Source organism: Microtus pennsylvanicus, chromosome 22 (genome assembly GCF_037038515.1).
Source record: "Microtus pennsylvanicus isolate mMicPen1 chromosome 22, mMicPen1.hap1, whole genome shotgun sequence".
In the NCBI taxonomy this organism is placed as follows: Eukaryota; Metazoa; Chordata; class Mammalia; order Rodentia; family Cricetidae; genus Microtus; species Microtus pennsylvanicus.
This window is the reverse complement of record NC_134600.1, coordinates 19,495,695-19,519,211: the sequence shown is the minus strand read 5'-3', so window position 1 is coordinate 19,519,211 and position 23,517 is coordinate 19,495,695. Positions and strand designations below refer to the sequence as shown.

Genomic DNA, 23,517 nt, shown 5'->3' with positions numbered 1-23,517 from the left:
ACATCTTCATCTGTAGAAATAAAAACAGCTACCCAGGGAAGAAAACACTCATGCAGTCATGTAAGGATATGATGCACACCTGCTTGGATGGCATCACTGTGTCTCCCGCTCAGCCAGACTTCTACAGTCCAGCTACTAAGTAGTTTTATTTCACTGTACGGGCATGACCCAGTCTTTCTCACAAATCTGGAAGATGCCCTGGCTTGGCACTCTATAAATAACAAAACTAGACTTCAACAGTATGACAAAGCAATATTTAAATTCTAGTATTCCCTGGCCAGCTCTCAGGATGTCACTACAAAGTAACCTCATTCAAACTTTTCTAAAACCCTAAAACACGTAACATAGACAGACACACGTATAAAATATACTTGATTTTTAAGTTAAAACATTTTATTAAAGCCATTTTCTAAGACTCTGGAGTTTATTATAAATAGCCTCCTGCCACATATGCCTACTAAGTTTGCAAACAGGTGAGTACTAAGTGCTATAATAAACTAGGAGTGAAGGTAGCCACTAGATTTGAAAGATTTGGTATTAAAAAAAAAGGTGGTGAAAAATTGTGGTGCATGTGTATTGTAACGACAGTCCATATTCTGCATGGAGTATTTTTATTGATTCTGTGGATTTTTCTACATCATGTAATCAGGTGCACATGCTTAGATGTGCACAAACGCAACAGACTAAGCAAGGTATCCCGCTGTATTACTCTGCTCTTCCTTCTTTCTTTGAGGCACGGTCTCTCGCTAACTTAGAGTTAGTCTGACACTAAGCTCCAGTGGTCCTCCTGCAGTGCTAGTACTACAGATAGGTACATACAGCTTTTGTGTGAGTGTGCTGGGACCCAAACTCAGGTCCTGGTGTTTGCGCAGCAGGCTCCCTCTTACACAAAGAGACATCTCTCCAGACCCGCTACTTCTTTGTATAATGGGACTCACAGAAAATTTAAAATTACATATATAGCTCACATTCAATTTCTGTTGTATGCCACTGGTTTTTAGGGCTGTAAGACAATTATGAGAGGGAGGAAATACATTTTACCTAACATGATAGGATTTCTAGGAATCCTATGCAAGTATTTAACTAATCAACTAGCGGATACACATACATTTAATGAGCGTATTACATTATTAAGCCTTTCCTTTTACCTTAAAACTTCAACTAAAACAAAAATTTTGACCAAGAAAGGGATGGAAATGCTAACTACAGCAATACTCCACCAAGATCCATACCATGAAGCTACAGTAAATAAAAGGTTAAGAGATGGAGGCGGCTCAGTGGGTAAAGGCACTTACTCACTAAGCCTGACAACTTGAGTTCCATCCCCAGAACTCACATGGTCAAAGTTAAACATAACTTCCATCAACCGTCCTCTGACCTTCATGTATGTACCATGCTACTCTGCCCACAGAAGAAAACGTGAAAAATCAATCTCACCAACATGAGAAATAGGAAAGCCCATCATATATTCAATTCATTCCCCAGCTGCTGTCAGGACAATACGTCCGCATTCACCTGCCATTTAATTGTACATCAGTACACAACTTCCTTCCTTCACAAGAAAAGTGACAAGAGTTTTGATGGCCGGAATGTTATGGCATGTGAAAAATTCCAGTCTCTTCCTCCGCAAAGGGCAGCAGCTCCAGGGCCCTAGCATCAGTAGGAGAAATAAAACCTCCCTCTGAGACGAGGAAGACATGAGAGGCCAGGGAGAAGAATAAGGCAAAACAGAACAGGGGATTAAGGAGAAATCACCTAAGGTGAGGAAAAGTCAGAGGCAGAGGAAATAGGATATGGGTAAGAAAATACGTAGAAAGAAAGCAGAAAAGCAGAAGGTGGTGTGAGGTGGAAAAGAGAAAAACCATCTATTCTAAATACGAGGAAGCTAAGGCCCAGAAAGAGGTCAAGCAATTAGCCAGACGTCACTCACTCAAGGCATAGGTACAGAACATGACTCCCTCAGTTTCTCCAGTTCTTTGTTTGGTTTTGTTTGTTTCGATTGCCAAGCTGAGAGCTGGGGGCGGATGAGAGCAGCTGACCTGACACGGGGGTGAAGCTCAACAGAAGAAGAGCAGGGAGAGTCCACAGGGCAATGGCCGTGGGTGTAACAACTCTGTCTGGGCAAGGTTCACCTCACAGGTCCCCTTTCATAACAGAGCAGCCGCTGGCTTTCCGGCCCACCTCAGTACTGTGTGTCACTGTTTTGATGAATAACTCACAGACTGTCCTGGCTGCAAAGGAACATGTACCGTGGACCCAACAGAGATAAGCTATGACACCACAGGCACACACACCTACAGTTTTCCCCAAGACTGACCTGGTGACACTTTCCATCAGTTTGGTAGGAGTGCTTACCTAACTCTTAGGAAACCCTGGGTTCAATCCCCAGCAAGCAGTCAAACAAAGCAGGTGGGATGGTGCATGCCTGTTCTCTCAACACAGGTGAAGGGAAGGAGATCAGGAAGTCTAGCACCATCCTCAGGAACATAGGGAGTTGTGAGGCCAGCCTGGGCTAAAGGAGATTCCTCTCCCCCACTCCCCCATTTAAAACACAAACAGCTGAATCCTGAGAACTTTCCTTTTGCACAGCATTTTTACGAATTTTTACTTCCTGGAACTGGTATCCTTAGTTTGCCCAGGCCGGGACTATAGGGAAATGCTACTATGTTAGCTCTTTAGTGATTTTCAAAACAAAAACGTGGGGCGCAGGATGTGGTGGTGCATACCTGCAACCCCAGCATTCAAGAGGGTGACTCAGGAAGGAGGTGAATCTGGGCTACACAGCAAGTTCAACAATAGTCTGTGCTATACAATGAGACTGTCTCCGCGGAAAGGGTACGAGGAAGGGACAGGAAGAAAGCCTCTAAGACCTTTTTTCAAAGATTTATTAATTATGTATACAGTGTTTTGTCTGTATGCCTGCCTTTAGGCCAGAGGAGGGCACCAGATCTCATTATAGATGGCCGTGAGCCACCATGTGGGTGCTGGGAATTGAACTTGGGACCTTTAGAAAAGCAGCCACTGAGCCATCTCTCCAGCACCTAAAACTTAATTTTTCAAAGAAACAAAGTTTAAAACAATGTCCAGAGACTCAGAATCCTGTTCCGATTCCACAGGCGATATATGATGCTAGGTAGCATATATACATACATATTATTAACCCCAGAGGTACATGGGACAACTAGCTCTAGAAGGCTTTTTTCTTCTTCCTCTCCTTCCCCCTGCCCTCCACCTCTTTTTCTTTATTTTAAAGACAAGGAATCACTATATATAGTTTTGGCTGTCCTGGAACCCACTACATAAACCAGAGATCCACCTGCCCCTCTACTTCCCAAGTGCTGGGATTAAAGGCAGTCACCACCATGACTGCTGTCATGTGCTTAAGCAAGAATAAAGATTTATTTGAAACTTCAAATGATAAAATTTCAGGTAAGGAAATTTTATTAAGTTGATGCTACAGAAATTATTTCAGGCTACAACCTAGTCTTCCTTTCAATTTATAACAAAAATGACTGAACTCCCTCTAGTGTTCACACTGGAGAACAACAATCCTTTCCTTTCGTATTAACAAGGAACTAGAGAATATTGCATTTTGATTAGTAAAAAATCATCATGAGAATATTTTTAAACGGCAATTACAAAGAGGACCATAAATCCAAGGCAAATGTGGTGATGCATGCCCGTATGTTCACAATGAAGCTGGAGGAAGTACTGCCTTGAATTTGAGGTTAGACTAAACTACACAGTTGACACCATGTCTCAAAAAAAAAAAAAAAAAAAAAAGAGAGAGAGAATTCCATAGCCTTCACTTCAATAATTCTATGGCTTCGAGATCACTCATGACAAAGTGACTCACATGAAAAAAGAACCACAGCTCACCTGAAATAAGGATTTCCTTATTCTGAAGAGATCGTCGATACTAAAGCAGTTTCTTCATACAGCTATAATTAGCTACAACTCCCTATTTAAACTATTAAAACAACCTGAAGAGACTGATGGAGAAATTCCTCTAGCTACCACTCTCAGGGTCAGCCAACATCTGTCACCTGTGTAGCAGGTAACAGCTGTATGGTACTCAATTTCGGTGTTTCCTAATACTCTCTCTCAATCTCTAAACTAAACAGAGCAGCATCAACTGTGAATGTGTAATAAGAACACAAAGCAGAAGCCAGAGGGTCCCCTGGTCTTTATGTACCTCTGGAGTCATCTCTTTAGTTCCTAGTGTATTTGTTGTTTGAGTAAACTTTATATGGTAAGGTATTAGATACCTGGAGGAGTATTAAAATGATTCCCAAAGACTAAACAACTTCTTTCAAGACTCCTCATTTACATATAAAATGAACACATTCGGGGTTGAGGAGGTAGCTCAGTGGTACGCATGATGAGGCCCTGGGTTTAACACCCAGTCTGGCCAAAACAAAATAAAGCACATTCTACATTTTGCTTTGCTGTCTATTGGTGAATAAAAAAGTGATTGCTCAATATTTTCATCTACTATATTCAAGGGTTAATAAATTATTTCTTCTAAGGTGTGGAATACCCTTAGAAAATTGCATGTCCATACCTCAATTTGGAAAGTCTGAACCATGCATGGCTCTGAACTCTAATCCTTCTTGACCAATGGTCTTGGTCATGCTTTCTCTGGATATTTTTGAGGAGTGGCCTGGCTGCAGCCTACAAGCATGTCTGCCCATTAAGAGAGGGAAGCTGGACAGTCCAATTAAGGATCAGAATTATGCTCTCTGGCTAGAGTCTCTAGCCAAAGCTACCATAAAATAAAGCCAGAAATAATGAAGAAAGCCTCTACCCAGGGAAAGCAAAGTGTGTGTGTGTGTATGGGGTGTAGGAGGTGTGGATGTGTAGGGGGTATTGTAGGGTGTAGGAGGTGTGGATGTGGGGGGCTTGTAGGGTGTGGGAGGTGTGGATGTGTAGGGGGTGTTGTAGGGTGTGAGGATTGTGTGGGGAGTGTGGGGGTGCATGTCCGTGGGAATGTACGGTGTATGTGGGGGGCATGAGGGTACGGGGGTGTGGGGGGATGTGTGAGTGTAGGGGGTGTGAGTGGGGTGTGTTTGTGGGCGGGTGTCCTTGGCTCTTTCCTAGACACACAGCTTATTTACTATATAAAATTTTATTTCAATGTCCTTTAGCTCTTTCATTTCAACTCAGTCTGCACACTGGTGCACAGGAATGACGTGCTAAGTACTGCTGTCATCCCATTTCTGCAGAAACAGGCAAGATGGCATATGATCCACCAGTCAAGAGACTGAAGTGTCTTGAGTTAGGCCAGCCTGGACCACACAGTGAGTCCAGGCTAAAGAAAAAAAAAAGTATTGAGATACAAGTCTCATTGTCAAATTTTAAAATATAATTTTTAAAGTGTGCTGGCCAAAGAAAACATTCCTGGACTCCCTGAGAGGACTTTCCCTTCCCTGATGGTTCTCCACAACACTGCCATCTCGAGAGTCTCTGGACTCCCTGAAAAGCTGGTGACTGATAATTTTGTTCCTATGACTTCTTTCACTATGTTCGAACAATTAAGTTTTTAAAATTTAAGAAATACTAGTAGTATCAGGCACCCTCCTTTTTCCACCTATGGAAATGGATTGCTGCTGTAGTATAGACAAGAACTTAGAACCTGGAAATCCCATTAACAACCTTTCAGGTCTGTGGTTTCTTGGGAAGGGGTACAGTAATTCTTTCAGATACAAAGTGCATTTGAACAGTAAACACAGAAGGAACTCAAAAGAAAAACGTGTGAAGGGCACAAACAACTGATAAACATAACTAAGTACTATCAGCGAGGCAGTACTGGAGCTAGCTGCAGTGGTGAAGAAGATGGGGATGACATCAGACCACCTCCAGAGCCTGCTTGCAACCACACAGTTTGCTCTTCATTGGATTGGGTGGATCTTCTCATCTCAGAAGATCTGGATTAAAAGTTAGTCTTCCCACTCCAAAGGATTTAATTAAAAAAATTCCTCACAAGGGTTTTCGTTAAGTCCAGAAGTAGTCAAATTAACAACAAAGAATAGCCATTACATATGCTCAACCTGGCTTTACATATATGACAACAGTTCTTAAAGTAGCACAGCATATACACACATGCAAGCCTATCACTCAAAGATGTGGATATGGAAATAAAATATTCACGAACCAAACAGTTCCTTCTATAGGCCATTGCCTCTAAGCCTGGCCCCTGCACGCTAGAAAGTGTTACAGCGTCAGAGTATCCAAAATACAAAATCTGTCTGCTTTTTTCTTTTCAGAGTTCCCGGATCTTTTCTTTTCTTTTTTTTTTTTTTAACACATAATCAACATGCCTAAGAGAACCGGTGGCTGGCATCAGTGAGATTGCCTCTTATCTGTGTCCTGCATGTCCTGAGCCACACCAAACAGACAGCTGCAAACCAACAGAACAGTGGGATGGGGTGGTCAGTGGAATGGAGGCCAGGTCATAGGAGTAGTGATTGGATTTGTCGCTTTCAATAATTTAAATTTGGGTGTTCCAATCTTTGCATATGGGGTCAGATAATTCTTTGGTAATAAAAAGCCTCCAACCACTAGATGTCAGCAGCACCCTCTCCGAAATTGTGACAATCAAAAAAAAAAAAAATCTGATCACTTTGAAAGTCCTCTATTGGCAACTACTCCATTTGGGAATCACCAGCATTCAAGTATTTAGTTAGTTCTGTTTATTTTGTTGGTTGGTTAGCTTTGAGACAGGCTTTTACAATTCAGCCCGGGCAGAATTCACGAGGCAGCCTAGGCTGGCCTCTAGGAGGACAAAACTATCCATCGAATAACCCCAAGACCTATCCACAGTCAGTGCTTAACCAATAACTGTTGGGGTTGGAGCCCTGCCATAAGGGAGCTCACGATTCAGAAGGGAACACAAGAAAGCACACGAATGATTGAATCTAATTTCTCACTGACATCAACAGCTCTCTGAGTCTCTTTTAGCTTTACAAATCATTCTCCCATTCCAAGGAGCTCGATCAATCATACTCCACTCTAGCTCATCGTCAACAGGACAGATGTAATTCACATTCCAGCCACAAACAGGCAGTATGAGATTGAAAAGGGTCAGAATGGCTGTAAAGGTGAAACTAACAGCCTGGGCTCTCTCAGGCCTGTATTAGACAGTTGAGGTGCTCTCCCCAGAGGATTCCTTTCTTCCAACTTGTAGTGCGACACTCTTCAATCACATTTACATCTCAGCAAAATCTGTTTAACATGAACGCTGTGTTTGAGTCAGCTCTTAAAGTTGTGATAAATCAATGAACCATCATCTAGTACATTATCAGTTCCTCTTTGCCACTGGAAAAATTCTTCCTTTTTCAAAAATTTATTTTTATTATTCTTACATTATGTGCATATGGACTGTGAGGTTACAGGTACTTGTGAGCCGTCTGACAGGAGCACTGGGAACCCAGTGTGGTTCTGAGAAGAGCACTCAGCACGCTAAACCACTGGATCATCAATGCCTAAGAGCACTCCTGCAAATTAATTAAGTCATACACAATACTTATGAGCCAAAAAATTAATTCATTACTCTTATATGAATGATTAACTGTCTTCTCCCTCACCCCCCGCCCCAGATAGGGTCTCTCTTTGTAGCATTGGCTGTCCTGGAACTAACTCTGTAGACCAAACTGGCCTCAAACTCAAAGACGCCTTGGCCTCTACATTTTGCGTGGTAGGATTAAAGGCATGTGCCATCACTGACCTGGTGAATAAGATTTTAGCTATTTCCAAAAACTTGAAAAGTAAAAAATATATTCTACCACTGACATTAAAAAAATAATTTAGAGAGGTGTTTTCCAGAATGACAGTATAAATGAAATTTATATACTGGTGATAACATGGGCAAAATATGGGCCAGGTATGTCACTCGGGGTAGAATGGTTGCCTAGCATGCCCAAGGCACTAGGTATAACGCGTGCGCGCGCACACACACACACACACACACACATACACACACGAAAACCACAGCAGTCTTTGTACATTTGGCTGTGTTTTTAATCCTCCTCTTCTACAGTTACATTTTTATTAATAGTACCAACAGTTCCTTATACTACATGTTTAATAAAGAGTAATATTAAGAACCTGAAGTAATTTGATATAAATTGAGGTTTAGATTAATAGTGTTACATGATATCTGTAAAATGGCTATCAATACCCCCCATTTCAACAGGTAGAGAAGATGCAGAAATAACTGTTGTTTTCTCACATCCTAGGACAGTGTGCCCTCCCCCACACATATTTACATATATCTCCCCAAACAGAACAATGCCTCCCCCCACCAAGTATTACTTGGTTCTCCAAAGGTCTTCCTTCAGCCATCAGAATCTCTGTGCCTGCTAGAAACCCCAAAAGCAAACTGCACATCTTTGCACAGCAGGGTCACTGGCAACACTTCATAAATGTGTACACTTCTTTGGAGGCTTGTACTTCTCTAAACCTAACTCAAATGCAAAGGAACACTAGTGAGGAGGTCAAAGCTATAGCAATCCCTTTGAGACAGCATCCTAACGCGCAGCCACTGTAAAATCCAGACATGGGTAGCTCTGCTAAAACGGTGGCTTCACACACGCTCTCAATCATCACTTAGTGACTCCTGCAGGTGGGAGAGACCTCCAGGGGTCGTTAGCAGCACAGTAATCTCACGGCACAATAAGCATTGAGTCAGCAGTTTGTTTAGTTGACAGCACAGAAGCAATCAAAACTCCATGTCCCCTTGATACACATTCATTTCTTTTCCCAAATATCTCCAATTTTTTCTGCCTTTTGATCTCAGAACCCCAGCATCCGAGAGGAAAGTCTGCTACCCCTCCCTCCAGATGGAGCTGTAAGAGCAAGTTGTCAAAGGTGGGCTCAACAAGAGAGCAGCAGGTCCAAGAGCAACAAGTTGGTGAAGCACCAGGGATGCAGCAACTTCAAGGCCTTTCACTCCCTGACAGGTTCCACACACACCATTCTCTGTAGGCTAGGATCAAGCAGTAACCCTGGCGGACAAGCCACCTCACTCACTTTTGTGTTCTTATGCCAACAGAAGGCAACAAGAACAGTAAGTCTCATACTAGGACAGCTAGAAAAAAGAAATGAGGGAGGCGGGAGGGAGGGAGGGAGAGGAGGGGAAAGAAGAGAGGAGGGAGGGGGAGAGGCTGCTTTAGGTGAAGGCCCTGGAAAGACCAAAGTAAGAAAACATATGGCAGGGTATTTTAAAGCACAAGTCCAGGAAGGCTGCCACCTGAAAATAAAGACCCAAGGGAAGCACAGGGACGAGCTTTGGTCACATGACTATCCTGTAAAAGAGACAAGATTAATTCTGTAGAACCAGGCCCTGATGCTGTTTTCTTCAATTTGGCTACCCTTTGAATTACTTCAGAAAGAAAGCAAGAATGAAGCACGCGGTGACTGCAATGCTCAGCTGATAAAATCTGAGAATCAGCAGAAATGTTAGCAGTTACACAAGACTGAACAAAAATCTCCAGTTAAAATCTGAGGATCATTTCCTAAGGGCTTTCTTTCTGCTCTTCCTTGTAAAATATTCTTGTTACTAGACACCCTGCGAAGCTTACACAGCAGCACACCTATCCTTCCGTGATGCTATCAGGGGTCGGAGTGTGTCCTCCGAAACAGGAAATCTAAGCTCTGAGTTCTAGTTGTTAACCTTAACTCAGTAAGAAGACTTTTACAGATAATCAAGACAAAATGATGTTTCAGGGAACCCAACACCCTCTTCTGACTTCCACAGGCACCAGGCACACACATGGTGTACACACATACATGCAAAAAAAATACACATACACATAAAATAAAAAATCTTTTAAAAATACAGATTAGGTTTTCAGTGGAGAAAAATCTGATAAACATAACCTCAGCATGGTGACCAAGGCCACGGTCATTATTAAGTCAAATTATGGTACTTTACTCTCCACGGTCTTCCTCTTAATAAGTCATAACCTATCCTACCATGAGAAAACTGTAAGGCAAACTCTAACAATGAAGCATCCTACAAAAGACTGACTAGCTCTCTAAAGGTGCTGAAGTCAGCCAGATGTGGTATGCACTCCTGCAGCCCCAGCTACTAAACATGAAGATCACGGAAGCCCACTGAGCTCAAGACCAACCTAGTCTAGAACATAGTGAGACAGCTCTTGTCCAGTCCTCATCTCAACAATGGTAATAACAAACTGAAATTGTCAAGGTCCTTGAAAATGGAAAGTCTCCACAAAACACCGAGTCAGAGGATGAAGCTGAGGGCTGCACCAAAGGCAATCATAATAGAACATGCCAACAGCCTCGGGAATCCCATGTTCCCAGTCAGAGGAACAGAACCTAGTGCCAGCCAATCACCTCAACTTTATGAGGACAGTGCAACAGAAGATTCTCCACAAAGGGAGACGCCTCCGGGACTAGCAGGCACCTGGATTCTCTGGTTTTCAAGCCCTCTGGCCTCAGACTCTGGTGACATACCTGCTTCCTATTCAAGTGTGAGAACAAACAAGCCAGGAGTGGGGCAGGTATTTCCCAGGTGTTCCAATTAGTTCCTAACCCTGCCTGGTCTGAGGGCGCATACACACCACGTCATAAACAAGACACTTCAGTAATAAAGAAAAAAATTGCTAAATAGTTAAACATTTTTAAAAGGGATGAAGTAGGAGGAGCAAGAAAGAATCAGAAGGAAAAAAGAAAAACACAAAGTTTAAAAAAAAACAAAAAAACTAGTTAACTTCTCAAAAGCAGCAATTCCAAAAAGTAGAGAGAAAGCGAGCAAAGAATTAGGACAGAGCCCCAGCAGAGGAAAGATGAGAGACACTCAGGACAAGACAGCTACTCCACGGGCAGCTGGATATGAAAGCCAGCATACACTCTTCACGCCAGAGTATTTACGTCATGAGTAGTAAATAGTAAAACCACTGCACACACTTAGTTCTGAACAATATTTGGTTATGAAAATATAAGTAGAAGAAATTGAGAAAATATTAGACAGCTTCATTGAGAAGTTGTCACCCTGACACAGTCCATGGCCTCACACTAGGGGATGCAGAGTCCACTTTCAGGGTGGGTCTTCCCACACCAATTAAAGCAACCAAGACAACCCCACAGACACCCCCACAGGCCAGCCTGATGCAGACAGTCCTTCATGGAGATGCTCGCATTGACACAAGAAGGTCCAGGAAGAAATTCTATGCAAGCACACAAAATGGTTACATTACAATACAAAACAATCCTTCAAATAAACACTTGCACATTAAAAAATATAAACAGCACTCTCTCCAAGATATTTCTTTTGCTTTTCACTTCCCGTCTCCTAAACTGAATCCCATTCCTGATCCCCGATACCCAGTTTAGAAAACTGCTTTGGGTCTAAGATGACTAGCTCAGTCCCCCAACTACACGGCAGGTTACTCTCAGACAAAAGAAGCAACTTCCCCTTGCCCCGTGACTCTCAACCCTGGCATCTAGTCCAGCTGGAGTTCTCAGCCTGCACCTGGCCTCTTGACTTCTATGTAGGTATGGTCTACCATATAGACTACCATATGGTCTAACACATACCCTCATCTACTCATCAGAACTAGCCAAGCAGCTCTCCAAAGAGACAACTGAGTCAACTAGGTAGCAAAAGTATGCATGAGAAAATGCCATAATGAAATCAGTTATTTTGCACAATAAATATATGCTAAAACATTTTAAGTGTAGTCATAGTTTTGAATATATTTCTTTTTATTAAAGGTTCTTAGGTCATTTATTCTATTATATGGAGTAAAATTCCACCACAGGGACCTTACCTGCACGTGTAGGTACTGAGCAAGGCAAACGATACAGTGAGGAAGTACCATTTAAAGACAAGACTGTAGAGCGTGTGAATACATGCTCCACTGTATTGAGGTCTCAGCTGGGTACCCACGTGATGGAACCAAGATTCACTCTATCCAGTGCTGACCTTTACTACTTCTCCTGCACAGTGGGGACCCAGAAAAGAAGGGGCAACTCAGGGACAAACTTACTTCAAGGCAGCAGCATAGTGGCTACTCAGAGCCTGTCTCAAACAGTCTAACAACCATTTCCTCCTTCCCACCTCCAGTGTTTGAATTTAGAGATCCCATTTCTTGAAAAGTAGCTTTCATCTGGTGCAGTCTCCGCCCAGTGGTCGGGAGGCAGGGAACATCAACTCGTTCCGGAGCAGGAGCAGGTACGAGCAGGCATGGCGACCTCTTCAACTCCACTACTTTCCCCACTGTTTTCTCTCCCTGTCTCAATCATTGCACACACAAATGCTTTAGAGAAACCTAAGGTTCCACAGCAGACGCGTGCTTGCTATTACCATTTATAATGCTGGCATTAACAAGTTTCTTTATTCTATCAAATGCAAATAAAAACAGATTCCTAAAATTGATTAGGGATGTCAAATAAATGCTTACGAATTGTAAATCCTCGGGCAGTGTGGCCAGGAGACAAGGGCAAAGGAGGGTGGCTACTGCCATGGGGAATTGCCTGGCCTTCCGGAAACCTCTTAGCTCCAGCATTCTCCCATAGAAAACAGGGCTATTATCTCTGCCTAGCACGATTGTTGTGACTCCTCAGACATAATCAGTATAAAGCTCTTGGCACAATGACTCCCAAAGAAGGTGCTCAATCAAGAGATTACAGTAGCAATCACAAGTTTTTATAGACACCAAGACACAGCCTTAGAAGAGACGAAGTAGCAGGCATCTCTACCGCCTGAAGACTACGCTTAGTGGACAGACCATACTGAAACCTCACATTCCGAAGTCCTACCTTTCTGGTCATGCCGGTGCAGTAAGCTACTATGAACTAGGTAAGCTGTGAACCATTAGAAAATCCTACAACTGAAAAATCAATCCTTCCTAATAAGCACTTGCCCGAAATAATAGTAAATTACAGTTTCTTTTAAGTCGTCCTTCATATTTAGTTGGATGCTATGGCTATAATGTCACATAGGTGCCTCTTATTCACTGAAAACAAGAGCAAGACATTTTAAAGAAACAATGTGTAGACAGACGCTTTGGTGTGTTTAAAAAGGAAAATAAAGACTAACGCCATCACTTTAAACAAAAGGCTGATCTCCACAGATACTTCATGGAGCCCAGACATTCCTGACTTACAGTCACTTCATTTCATAAAGACCAGGAGTTTACACAGTCAGCTACTGGAGACAATGTAGCACAACTCAAGGAGCTCCGATCCAAGCTTCAATTCCTGTTAACTACAGACATGGCGGGAAATCAGATCACAATTCATTTCGATCCTCATCAATGAACTTTTTGTTTGAAATTTTAACTTTTTATTTTTTTTAAAAAAAAAAGGCATGGTGGGACACATGGGAGAAACCACTGTACTATAGGCTTAAAAGCAGGTACTTAAATAAATATTCTTGAGTCAACTATTCCTTCCATTACATTTCAGAAATAGCTAAAAGCAAAAATTCAAACAGCCACTAAATCTACTTTCTCTTCCTGGACCAATCTTAAAACTTCTGAAGGATGCTTTTCCCACCTGAAGCTCCTCTTCTTTATCTAATAAAGAAGACTAATGTAAGCCGGGTGGTGGTAGTGCACACCTTTAATCCCAGAACTCGGACCTCTGTGAATTCAAGGCCAGTCTGGACTACAAGAGCTAGTCTAGGACAGGCTCCAAAGGTACAGAGAAACCCTGTCTCGAAAACAACAACAATAACAACAAAAACTAATGTAACCACTAAGATCAAATACTTTTTTCAATCTAGAATCTTGTTGGAATCTGCTCTTTAATCATGTTCCGTAAATTTTACAATTCTTGCCTCTTTAGGCCCCCACTACATACTTTAACTATTACTCTAAAAATAATGAGAGAATACTTCAAGACTTAAAAATCCCCCAAGGCACTGAAGTTACAGCAAGTGCCTCTGCTCCCGGCCAGCACTCCCTGTCCATCCCCTCTGAGGTTGAAGCACATGCAGTTGACAGATTCTGTCTCCATACACCCACTCCACAGGTGTCAGCCCAACCTGCCACCAATCTGAGTCTCCTACTTTCTCACTAGCCTATGCTCGACCCTCAAGGACTAACGCCCCAGAACTTAGACTCAATGTTACTTCTCCTTTTAGGTCAATGTCTACAGAAAGCAAAAGAGGCAAAGGGGCTTTGCCTACCCAGACTGTCAGAAAGGTTAAGACGACCAAGTTATTCACCCTAACAACTACAAAAAATCCACAGCTGAGTCCAGAGAAATCCCGAAGCAGTACAGGCACAGAGTAACAGATGTCACCCCGTGCGAAAGGGGTTAATGCTGGAAGCAGAAGAAAATACAAGGAGGTGGGACACTGGTATCTGGGGAGGAAAAACTCAGAGAACTAAGATGAAAACTAAGAATCACTGTATATTCTAGAACAGGAAAGATAGGCGCTGAAAACAACTAAGAATTTATAAACCACTTAACACTTTATCTACACTTCTGGTTGATACAAATGAAAACTCGAGACAATACACATATTACTAAGCAACACATGAGGCTAAGGAAGTCTGGTGTAAGACGCAAGTGACATGAAATGAGATAGTCAGTGGTATTTAACTTAGTCTTCAGTGAGGGCTTTTGGAGAAACTGGATAAAGGCTGGGTGAGAACAGGACCCACTGGCTGCCAATGCCTACCAGGTCTGTTCTTCTGAAGGCAGCGTCTACCCAGCCAAGAGACAAAACCTACACCAGACAGCTCACAAAGTGTGTGTCACGAGAGATAAGTACCAAACTACACAATTCTAAGCTCCAGAGTAAGAAAAAGTGCCACCCTGCAAACAATTTTTAAAAGCTCATGTTCTCAGAGCTGTTATCCGCCACCACACCACCTTTCTCAGCGGTGACCCAAATTCAAAAGGAATTAGCAATCAAATACTACCTTGGCTTTGTGCAGAGGTAAAATGGAGGTCGGAGGAGCTGACAACAGAACCGTGTTGATAGGCTATACAAGCCAGAATTCTTTCTCTCCTCATTTCTTAGTGACATCATTAACATCTAAGTCCACATGTTTAAAAAAATCGCTGAAAGTTAATATCCAAAGGCTTTCAAGGCAAAGGTCTCTAGGCCTGGGAGATGGCTCAGCAAGGCACTTGCTAGCAAGGCCCACAGCCTGAGTTTGGTCCCTAGGAGCCCACACGGTGGACTAACACTGGCTCCAGAATACAGGCACACAAATAAGCCAATGTAAATGGTTGTTTAAAACAAGACTCAGCTGTAATCAGTGATCAAATTAAAACGTGTTCATGTTGCCCTGAGTCACATCACAAGGTTACAGGGTAATACAGTTCATCGCCTAGCACATTCTTCGTTGGTTTGTTTTGACATAAGGTCTCACTGTGTATCCCAGGCTACCTGAGCCTGGAACTGGTGCTCCTTCTGCCTCAGGATCACAGAGTGCGGGGATTACAGCTGTGGCAATCTGCAGGGCTTTCTTCTTTTCTTTCTCCCGTCCTCTATCTCCTGTGACTGTGAGGAGAGCATCAACTCGAGCTTCCAGCCATAAATGAACAGGGGCGAGGAGAGGGTAACAGACGAGAATGGCAGGGCAGTCTTCTGGCCAGCTCACCACTGTATCCAGGTTGTTACCAGCACTTGGGGGATCCCTACTGATTTCCTGTGCTCCCCAAGAGTGAGCCATTTTCCCTCATATGTTCATCTTGAAAAATATAGAACCTAAATGTGGAAAGTGCTTAGTTATTAAAGTATACTGCTGGGGCTGGAGATGGCTCAGTAGCTAAAAAAGCTTGCTGTACAACCATGAAGATCGGGGTTCAGAGCCCAGCACCACTGGTCTCTCACACACCTACTAGCCTAGCACGGGGGGGGGGGGGGACAGGCAGAAGAGTAGAGACAGACTTGGGGCTTACCAGTGTAACTGAAAACATGACCTCCAGGAGAAACCCTGTCCCCCAAGAATATGACATAAGGTAACAGCTGACTCCTTTCTCTGTTTACACGCACACAAGTGCACACATTCACCTATGGCAATGACAGGGGAGGTAGATGCCATCAACTGTCAGCAAGGCGAATCAGAAAATTTATTTAAATACTTTATTACAAGAGACTTGTGATATAGCTCAGTTGGTAGAGACCTTGCCTTGTATGCACAAAGCCCTGAGTTCAAGTCCCAAACCTCCTAAATTAACCATGGTACCATATAATGCAAAGTTCAAGGCCTGAGCTACCTGTATAAGACTGTCCCCCAAAACTATTATCCTCAAGGTATCACCAGAGAGCAGGCATTCCACATGGTATCTTTAAGCTCTTCCAATGTTTACTGAGACATAATTTTTATAGAATTCAGGCAACCGCAGGCCCAACTACAAAACTATTTCACCATGAAGGCAAGCCATAGGTCCAGAGATCCTGCATCTAAGTCAAAAGTATTAATTTAGCAAGGAAGGGAAGCAGAGACAGCTAAAGCAAAGTTCCAAATATACTCCTACAGCATCGCCTACCAACTGAAAAGAGCACGTACAGGTCCTACAGCCCCTATGCCCAAAAAGACACAAAAGTGACAGTCCCTAGGGTAAGTACAAAGGATTTAAATTAAAAGACACAAAGACTTAAGATTTAAAAACTTGTCGACAGACTGCTAGGCAGCCCAGTCTACCTCCTGGCAGGAATGATTCCAGTTCAATGTTCCAGATCTGATGTATATTATGCATTCAACGCTGAAGAGAAGAGCTGTTCACACAGTGACCTGTACTATATTTAAGTTGAATATTAATATTTAAACACTACAAAATGTCCAAGGTAATGTTCATTGGCCTAACTTAACCTCGGACCACCTCTGACCTGCGGCAGCACCACCATTACCCATCCGTGGCATGCCATCCAAGAAAATGTGATGAACTCATCATTTAGGGAAGATCCACGGGCTCCCAGTGACCTACGAGGGCAAACTGCTTGCTGCCTCCTATGTTCAACCAGCCCCACCAAAGCTCTTCTAAAAGCCAGCCTCTGTACTTGGTAATGAACAGCTACTGGAGTCTTGACAGCAGAGATTCTGCGCCCAGTGCAGGATATGGCCCAACCAATAAACCAAAATTCACAATGCCAAGTGATGAGAGCAAGCATACAGCCATACAAGAAACAAAGCCCGGGGCACCCTGTTATCCACTTCTTAACTGCACTTGGCGCCTTCAGGGGCTTTCAAAGGCTCCCATTCCCAGAGTCTCTAAGTACAGGACTTCTCTCTTGAATCTCAACTGTGCCAAATAGAAAGTGGAACCAACCATTTCATTTCTAGCGTCCCACAGCTATGCCTGCTACCACTTCAACAAGAAGACCCTTGGGTCCGATCAAACACAACCAAGATCTCATTTAACTGGGAAGAAGAAGCCACCCACAGCGCCCGACACTCACGTAGCTTTGTTCTTTTCAATTCCGGTTGGGTCTGGCCCGCAGGTGGCCACTCCGTCGGTATTGTGAACGTGCTCTGTGGGCTGGGCAGCCCAACAAGGGCTAACAACACCTGTCTCCTCCTCCGCCTGGTGGCTTGGCAGTGCCACACTTCTGGGTCTTAAGCCAGTGAAAACAACCAACGTCAGATCGACGCATACTCTAAATAACTGGCAAATGATCCCAAAATAGACTTCAAAACTGACCGTGTATTAGCAAAATACTGTTAATTAGTGAGCCGAGATTCAGTAACAACCTAACTTGGATCCCTACTGTTGGGCAAAATAGCTTTAGCACCGAAGCAGGAGACTCGGTTTCAATTTTTAATTTTTTGAAGTCTCAGATATGCATTAAAAATACGTGTGGCCGCTTGTTTAGTAATCCCAGAGCCTCTCCAAGTATCCAGCGTTCCAGTACTTTCTGAAAGCGAGGGCGATCTTCCTAGTCTTATTTTGCATAATTACGTCTCCGAAAAGCCATCCTAAATTTGAATGAAAATAATTTTCTTATGCTGGGGGTGGATCCGCGGCGCTCAAAACTGGGCCGCGGAGCTCCGGCTCCCACACCAATCAGGACCTTCCAGGGCCCCCAGGGGCAAGGGCAGCAGGCTACTCACATCTGAACCTGGTCCACGGCCTGCAGGAGCCAGCGGCGGGCGAGCCAACCGCCTGGGGGAATAACAGCACCTCGCCAGCCCCGGCAGGGGGATGGCCGCGATCGCGAGCCGGTGCCCCCTCCCCCAGGCCCGAGGGGGGGGGCGCAGACACGACCTCGGCGGCCATCCCCCTGCCGCGCCGCGCTGGGCCCCGAGGACCGCTGCTAAGGTGGTAGTGGGGGGTGTCCCCTCAGACGCCCGCGCGTCCTCAGGAAGCGCTGCAGCGGCTACGTGGCCCACGCGAGGCGAGGCCGCGAGCGGGGAAGCAGCCCCCGAGAACCCCCGGTGCTGTCCCCGGCCCGCTTACCTGCGGCACCGCGCGCGGCAATCACTCGGCGGACGGTCGCTCGCCCCGGGCGGGCTGCGGCGAGAAGCGGGCGAGCAGGGGGCGGGGCCGCCGCCTCGGGAGCCGCGGGCCACAGCCGAGCCCGCCGGGCCTCATGAATGGGACGCGGCCGCGGCGCCGGCCGAGCTGGCGGTGGGCTGCGCGCACGCCCCGCCCCGCCCCGGCCACGTGATGCAAGCTCCGCCTCCTCCGCGGGACGCGCGCCCCGGGCCCCGCCGGGAGAGAGCGGCTCGCTGCTCGCGAGGGCCTCGGAAGAAGCGTTTGAAAAGTTTCCTCTGGTCCCTATGGCAACCTTGCGGCGATGCGCGGGGTTTCAGAGCCCAGCTGCCAAAAAGAGTGCAACACGGTCCGTTGCATGATGGTGTGGAAACGCTATGCCCATGTAACACGAGTGCACGTAGATCTGATCACTGCAGAGCCTGTATCTTTGCCTATTTCCCCTCTAGGCTCAGTTATAAGACCTCCTATTTAAAAGTACACTTTGCAAAACGGCTGCCACAGTGACTATTAGGAGTGTCTGCTGCCTTTTATCTTGTTTTTCTGCAGTCGGTTATTTCGTTGGAAGTAGAGATGGGAGCCTATGGCAACACTACCAAATGTCTGTTAATTTCTCCGTGCGCACGGTGAGCACATTCATGCAGTCTCGGGGCCAGAGAGACATACATTTATACAAACTCTCACCGGGATGGGCCGGGACACATCGGTGTCCTTACAACAACACAGCGTGATGGGCATGGGCTCTGCTAGGGCCCAGGAAACCAGTTCTCTGCACAGGCAACCATTTCATTCGAGTACCACGGTGTGGGATTCTACCAGGTTTCCTCAACTAAGGCCCGACAGAGACACCCTAACCTACTAGGAATTTTTGCTTCATTGCGGCTTTTCATCTTATTCACCGGCAAAATTTTTTTTTAAAGATTGAAACTTTCCGGTCACTGTTAGAAGGATCTTACTCCACTGTGGAGAAGTCCAATTAAAAGAGAAAGGACCCTCTCCTCAATATCCAAGCCAATACACAGGAAACAGAGACACCTCCCTGATGGGCGCCTTGAGTCAATGTGGTTCCCATGAATCGGCCGATGTGGCTTACAGCCTGGTCTGTAGAATGCGCTGTTACTATTTGTTTTCCAGCTGTTCTTTCTCCAACTCGACTTTTCCTGTTTCTCTCGGGTAGGTCTCACTACCTCCTACCTTGGGAGAGAAATAGTCTCAAGCTTCCTTCCTTTCGTCATTCAGGAAGCCCTAGACAAGCCGCCCTTCCTCTGCCACCGCCCCCTTGGGGTTTGACAACTTACTCAGGATTGGTTCACGTTTCTAGTATTTTCCTCCTTCTCTGGGGGGTGCCTGACTTATACTACCCCTGAGGCAGAGCAGGGAGTAACTAAACATCTGTTGAATGTCCCTCGACTTCCTGTACCTGACACCTGTGAAGTTGGGGCACACCCAGCTCCCATCTGCTTCACGCTCAAGTCTTGTCTGACCTTCTGACCCTACCACCTTCCGGTTCCATAGCCAGGAGCCTTTCCCCACCAATTGTCCCACTTCTAGTCTAGATGGAGCTTAGTTTTATTTTATTTGTTTTGTTTTGTTTTCATCTGATCAGTCTTCTTCCACTATTTCAAACAAGGGAGGCCTTCTTATCCCTTACGTAGAAGATGTTTTTCCCTTGGGGCTTGTGTTTTGTGCTATTTTGATGTTTTGTTTAAGAATGGACATTATGCCAGGTGGTGGTGATGATGCATGCCTTTAATGCCAGCACTGGGAGGCAGAGGTAGGGGGATCTCTGTGGGTGCGAGGCCAACCTGGTCTAAGGGTGAGTTCCAGCACAGCCATGGATACACAGAGAAACCCTGTCTTGGAAAATAGCACTAGGAGGAAATAAGAAAAAGAATGGACATCTCTCCATGTGTTTTCCGGACTTGTTGGCTGTGGCAGCCTCCCATTACAAGCCATGGAACAGCATATTCTTCCAAGATCAGACGGGATCGGGCGCGTTCAGGGTGGTATGGCGGTAGACGGAACAGCATATTCTTACTGATTGATAAAGCTGTCTCTGTTTACTCAGTGTCTGTTTCTTATTCGCCCAAATAACATCCTTGATGATTAAGAAATGGAATGGGCATGCTTGCTAAACTATTCTTAAACCGTTTCTAGGTAGTACCTGAACTCATTGCTGTTACATGATGAAAAAAAAAAAAGTCAATGTATCAAGAAAAGCAAGGTGATGGTGGCTAAAGTGTTTCCTAGTATCTTACAATGCTCTTCAATTTACATCTTGGAAAATGGTTGTTTTGAATATCAATAGGCCATGGTTTTTAATATAAGCTTGAACTTTCTTTCAGCTAGTATTCACAAAAGGTTTGTGTGTGGGCATCTTCTCCAATCCCATCTTCAGTGAACTCCCCCTTACTCCCAATTGTGTTCCTTAACTTACCTGTGTCCCGCATATGAGTTACTGACCTCAAATAGTGGACCCCAAAATACATGTAAACGGCTCATACAAGGACACCTCAAACTTTAATTATGCTTAATTTCCATAAAGGCATATCTCATTCTAATCAAATATCTGGGGCTCACTCATTAATGCATATCAGCTATCTTTCATGTGAGGTTAATTTGTCTTTTTTTTTTCTTTAAGCTTGGTAAATCTGAGAAGGATTTGATAAACCGTAAGATCTGTAAAGATGAACTTTGGACCATTCCTTTTTTTCCAGCTAAGCCAACAAAACCCTTCAGGCTTTCTGCTTATCTCATGAAGGCATTATCACCAGACCCAGCTACCTGGAACCCCATAACTGAAGCGTCTCCTTCCTTTGGAAGCCTGTCCCTCCTCCACTCATGATACTGCCCAGGCTAACGTCACCAAGGTCCCTCTTGCTGCCAAACATGTTGGACTCCTTTGGGACCTGCATCTCAAGAGACGTTCTTGACACCATTTCCTTCTTGAAGCTTCCTCCTTCCTCCTACATGCATCAGCTGAACACCTCTGAAACGTATATGCTCGAGCAGGTGGCTTTCACTCTCCCATCAAAGCCCACAGTGACATCAGATTCTAGCCCATCCTTTGCACTCCCCTTTCGGCCCGGTCCAGAATTTCCTATCCCGGTAGAGGCACTACCATACCATTTAGTGATCTTCCTCAGCAGCCTAGGGGAGAGTCTCAACCTGCTACTCCCGTGACATATCCATCCTGCCTGAGTATTTCTGTCTAGAGTTCTCTGCAGAACGGCCACAACAGCCATGTGTCACATCCTCTTCATTTGCCCGATATGTGGCCTCCCTCTGGTTGCAGTAAATCTCTCCATCCCTCTGAAAGCAAGGCAAAGGAGCTTTCTCCCCATCCTTGCAGTCAGTAATTGATTGCCTTCAATGAAAACTCTGACTTCCAGAGGAGCACGTCCAGAGAGTTCCCTTTCGCCCCAGTGTTCTCTCCTGTGCATCTGCTCTGCGTGCTCAGCCGGCCCTTCTGCAATGTGATAGCCTTTCCAACAACGTTCATTTCCATATTCCTTGCATTTTCCTCTTTACAAGAAGTCAGCAGGCTTGCTTCTCGCTCAGAGAAGTCTGCTGGCAAGATGAAAAGCAGAAGTTGTCTGAAAGACTTTTCCTTCCTGCCTTTTATTTCCAAAACTCCAAAATTACCAAAGTCAAGAAGGAGAAGAGGTACCTTTCAGGAAATCCTGGAAGAGAATCTTTCTCTGGAGTCAGGAGGGGAAAATCGTACGCACTCCTGTCTGGCAGTTCAGAGGGCAGGGCGGGGTGGGGAGTGAAACTTTCGAAAGACAACTTTGCTGTTTCTGGCTTTGGCATTTCCTGGGTCAAATGACAACCCGCATTTCCGTGCCATCACCGTATGCCCAGCTCTTTTTGAAATTATATCCAGCCCAGACTGAGACGGGAGTGACTCAGATCGGCTCCTGCAGCTTGTAACTTAGAGATGCGGAAAATTGTCCCCAGGCCTCCAAGACTCTGAAAGCTAGTTTTGGAAAGAGAGACTTCATTTTTAACTGACTCACAAGAGTGTAAGTTTTTAGGTGACATAGCATAGCATGCCATTTCAATACATGTTAAGTAAAGTGTAATGATTAAACCAAGAAAACTGGCTTACCACTGAGATGTTTAGATTCTTTGATTTAGGAACATTCATAATGTCCATGGGTAATTTTATATGTGCGATTAATTGATGTCAACCACAGTCATCCTCTTGTATCTTAGAGCTCTACAAGTTCTTTCTTCTCTCTGTTATATGCCTGCCCCTGTTAGCCCTCCTTCCTCTTTTTCCATCTCTCACATACTCTTCATAGGTTCTGACAACCATTCTGTCTGCTTGCTCTCCAGTCCTGAAGAGCTCAGCAGTAGCTTTCAGGTGTAAATGAGAATGTCCCCAGTTTGATCATCCTCTCTCAATGGCTTCTACTGCCCTCCCCTAATCAAGGACTTTTTTTCCCTCAGGTACATAGGTTGACCCCGTCGGGGTAGCAATCATAGCTCTTCCTCAGTGCATACCAGGCAGTCAATAAACACCTACTGAACAATAAAGATGGATTTATTTTTCTAGGAATATGCTTGTCTCGGGGTCCAGATCATCTCTCCCACTAAAAAGAAAAATACAAGGTTGCTGCATGGTTATAGGGAGTGAAGGAAAGACAAACACAGAGAGAAATCTGAGCCTGAGTGATCTGAGCTCTCAGTGGAGGAAACTGCAGCACCCAGGAAGCTCAGCCTGCTTGTTCTATACAGTTGAATATGGAGGAGGGTTATTTCACGCAGCTGAACAAAGAGGTGGGGTTGTTACACACAAGTAAACAAGGAGGCAGAGTCCACAGCTGGATAAAACAGGCAGGTTCAGTCTTCATAGAAGAACCCTCTGGAGGGGCGCAGCCAGTCTTCGAGTCCTGAACATCTCAGGGGAGAAGTTATAATGGATGTCTATTGCAGACACTGTCAGCATCCACACAGACAGAAGGGAAGGCTTCCCATTTCCCTCAGGTCTGAGGCTGGAGTCCTATCTACAGCGGATCCTGTAACAACAACACACATTCATTCAGGACCCCACACACTCAGGGCTTCCTCCCCTACCCACGCAAGGCA

At 44.7% G+C, this 23,517-nt stretch overlaps 1 protein-coding gene and 1 pseudogene across 3 annotated transcripts in view; one reads left to right on the top strand and one right to left on the bottom strand.

Moving 5' to 3' along the window:
- Lpin2 (lipin 2) overlaps positions 1–18,566 on the bottom strand; it is a 66,551-nt gene extending 47,985 nt beyond the window's left edge. Inside the window, exons 1-2 of one of the 3 annotated variants that reach the window (XM_075956441.1) lie at positions 18,388–18,566; positions 7,365–7,496 (exon numbers count right to left, since the gene is read on the bottom strand). The gene's annotated coding sequence lies outside the window, so the exon portion shown is untranslated. Of the gene's footprint in view, positions 1–7,364; positions 7,497–17,389; positions 17,490–18,387 lie in introns of those variants that run through there. The other 2 variants (XM_075956439.1, XM_075956440.1) reach the window with 2 other exon arrangements.
- A 1,760-nt stretch (positions 18,567–20,326) lies between these two features.
- LOC142840100 (small nucleolar RNA SNORA24) lies at positions 20,327–20,413 on the top strand (annotated as a pseudogene).
- The last annotated feature ends 3,104 nt before the right edge of the window (positions 20,414–23,517 follow it).